The following is a 3,785-nucleotide window of genomic DNA, read 5'->3' as shown; positions in this document are numbered from 1 at the left end:
AACCTCAACTTTAATCCGAACCACATTTTTAACACTTTTAAAGTTTCAGACAGATTCTATAACTTCGTAGTGAAACTACACCATCAGCAGCAGCCAAGAAATGGTTCCCTGACTTGGGAATATAAAAATGCATACACTGGAATTTGTGCTACAGTGGCCCTGAGGGGTTAAACACAACAACATTGGACAAAACACATTAAAGCTAGGGTTGGTAATCTTAAGAAACTAGAAAAGAGTATGCTAGTATTTTTTTAATTATTCAACCAAAAAACGGAGACCAACTCTTTTCCAATGAAAGCAGCACTAGTTCCAAACGTTGCTCTGCAACATTGACAGTCCGTCCCTTGAGGCCTTCCTCCAAAGCCACTTCCCTAAAATCATCATTATGAACAACAAATAATAATGAATTTAAACACTTAATTCAGGCCGAATTCTGGCCTGTGTCATAAACATCCTCTTTTGTTGCTGGTTTGTTATTATATTTATAAAATGCTGTTGTGTTGCGTTTTGTGAAATGTTGTTGTCCTTTCTATTTTGTAATGCGTTTAGTCCAGTGTCGTTGCATTTTGCCCCTCTGGGCCGCCGTACTTTAGGAGACAACACTGACCTTTGAGAGCTCAAGTGATTCAAGTCATTTCTAATCATGTCCTCCGTTTCAGTTTTGTCATTTTTAGCATGTTTTTTAGCTGACTTACTCTTTGTTTTTGTGTATTTACTACATATTCGATACTAAGCCCTGACACTGCCAGGACTGCTTAACATTATGCTTCAATTTGAGCTCCAGGGCCACAAGGTCTCGCTGGACATCATCATCAAAAACCGGCAGAAACCAATTACTGAGCCACAAAGAGTAGTGTATCTCTCCTGAGGGCGACTTCAGAAAGTGACGCGGGGTCGAAGGGTCGGATGTTGTAAAAGAGGAAGGAGGCCTCGATGCAATTTGTCCGTCTCTCTGTGAGCAAAGCCCCCCCCCCCTCCGGTCTCCAGAGGTCTGTATTGATTTTATCTCTCCACTATCCGCTTTACCAATCTCATCCTGCCCTCGCCGATTGATGAGGAAGCTCACTCGTCTGCTTTTTCTCGTTCATCATCCGTCTTGCCCCACTACACCTTCCTTTGTTCTAGATTTTCTTGGCACACCTCATACGACCCACCCAATTCCAGTGCAGTGAAAACGAGCGAGCTGAAAGAAGATATAATGAAGACATTGTTTTGTGCCAGTGTGTGGAAAAAAAGGCCTTGCAGACATAATGAAATTAATTTGTCTGGTTTAGCTCAAGACTAGAATTAGTCGTGGTTGCATGCCTCCGCCAACCAGTCAGTTTACATCCATGCCATCACTTCATCGTCTTATCCTATTAAACATCTCTGTGAAATCGTCATAACTAGCATATGAATTGGCCAAACATGTGTTTTGTGAGGTCACAGTGACCTTTTTGTCCACCAAATTCTAATCAGCTCATCCTTGAATCCAAGTGGACATTTGTGGCAAATTTGAAGAAATTCCCTGAAGGCGTTCCTGAAATATCGCATTCACGAGAATGTCACGGTTGTTAGGTCACCGTGACCTTGACCTTCTGTTTTTAGAACTTGAAACCTTTTTATTATTTGTAAAAAATCAATAAAACTGGAGTGTATTTTGTACATTTCAAACCAAAGTGTTTTGCTCTTCCTCTGAGGGTGCCTTTGCATCTCTACATAAAGGTAAAAGAGCTCCTGCCTTGAGAGAAAGCTGACCGTAGATGTCAAAAGTGTTCTAAATTCCTAGCAACAATAAGCTAAATACTTGGTAATGGTTAAAATGGATTTGTTGTATTCTGACTTGTCTGACTGAAACAAGTTTGGCTTGGGTGTTTTGGTTTACTACAGATTGAAGTGACCTTTAAGTGGCTTATGAATGCTTTCCTTTAACATAGCTGATGTTTTGGGGTTAATTATATGGTTGATTGGCATTTCAGTTAAATGAGTTTAGGGATAGGAGGCTCGTTCGAGATGCACTGCGCCTCGCCTGGAAAGTAGACGAGATCCAGGGACGCACCCAACGGTGTCCCTGGCACGAAGTGCAAGGAAACCTATTGTTTTTCTAAGGATTATTATTTTTCCACTACGAGATCGCATTTTTGAGGCGCTTAGGATGCATGAAAACTCAAGAAAATTGGAATACGAATCAGAAAATTACAAAGTTCTGTCGTGATTGGGCTCAGGCGTCGCCAGCAGGCTCCATAGCACCCCTAATGCAGGCAGGGTTGAGAAAAACTTGCTTCGATCTTCATGAAATTTGAGTAGCTCATTTCTCACATCTGCAAGAGCGTATTAAATATTTTTTAGATTTTTTCAGACAAGAAGAAGTCAGCCATCTTGGATTTCGTGCGTTAATTTAAAATTTACGAACACACGTTTGAGGACTTTAGGATGCACAAAAACTCAGGAAACTTTACACGCATATTCACATTAGTAATTACTTTGATTTGGTGGTGTAATTGGGCTTCGGCGTGTCATGTTGGCTCTTTAGCACCCCCTTGTTACTTTTGACCTTTGAACATACCTTAGACGCCCTTGGTATTCTTGAAAGCTCATGAAAGTTGGCAAAAAGATGGACACCTGCTAACTTTCTGTGCATGTACAGCGATCGGGTTCAGCGTCTTTAGCGGGCTCCATAGCGCCCCCTAATGCGTGGAAGGCCATAGTTTGGACAAAGTTGATCCTATATTCATGAAATTTGGTAGGCACATCCCGCTCATTATTTCAGACATATTTCTCATTGGGTTTCATTAGATCTGCCCAAACAAAAGTCAGCCATTTCTAATTTCACTCTAATTTGGTTAGTCCAGATCGGGCTGTCCTCAGGCCTTGTGCTGTTAGAGGAGGTGAGCCTCAGGACCAGCTGGCTGAGGGGACTCCTCTCTATGTTCTCCTCTTGGCAATGGAGAGCTTTGTAATGGGAGGAGTTGGGGGGTCACTGGTGGTTGTAGAATTTGATGGCTCTTCTTTGTATCCTAATTAAAAGGGGAAATTGACCTAGTTCAGCTCGGCATCCATTGTTAGCGGTGTTCCTGTGGACTCTGAGAATGCTCTGGCAAATCTCAGCGTGTAGGGTTTCCATTGGGTGTTTGTCCCATTTATTATAGTCTTGATTTGCAAGAGGACCCCACACTTCACTACCATACAGTAGAACTGGTTCAATTATAGATTTGAATATTTTGAGCCAGATTCTTACAGTAAGTATATCTATGTTTGAAGACTTTTAAATTGCATAGAAGGCCCTTCTTCCCTCGTCTCTTAGATCATCAATCAGTTTGAAATTCACTGTTGAGGTTATTTTTAGTCCCAAATACAGCGGGTAAAATAAGTATTGACCACGTCACCATTTTTCTCAGTAAATATATTAAACTAAACTCTTTTACGCCAACAACATCAGGGACCAATTGTTTATTTATATTATAATAAATACAGTTATGTATGAATGAAGTTTTGTCTTAAAACCATTGTGATGTCTGGTGTGTGTTGAGGTTTACGGAGCTAGGGTTAGGATTCTGAACGCTAACCCTAGAGCGGCGCCAAATCCAAAATCCACCTATAGGACACCAAAAGGGCTAGAGCCAGCCCTGGTGCTACTTCCCAAACAAATGGGAAATAAGTAACTGACTCACAGAAAAGCTGGGAATTTCTGGGGCCCCTGGAAGTCTTCATTCTTTTATGATCAAGAAAACCCTTTATGAAACTACAAGGAAAAAGATTATTAACAAAATGAACACTAATCATCTACAATAGGCAGTGCACAGATA

This window comes from Sebastes fasciatus, chromosome 11, assembly GCF_043250625.1.
Source record: "Sebastes fasciatus isolate fSebFas1 chromosome 11, fSebFas1.pri, whole genome shotgun sequence".
Classification (NCBI taxonomy): domain Eukaryota; kingdom Metazoa; phylum Chordata; class Actinopteri; order Perciformes; family Sebastidae; genus Sebastes; species Sebastes fasciatus.
Note: the sequence above shows the minus strand (reverse complement) of the source record.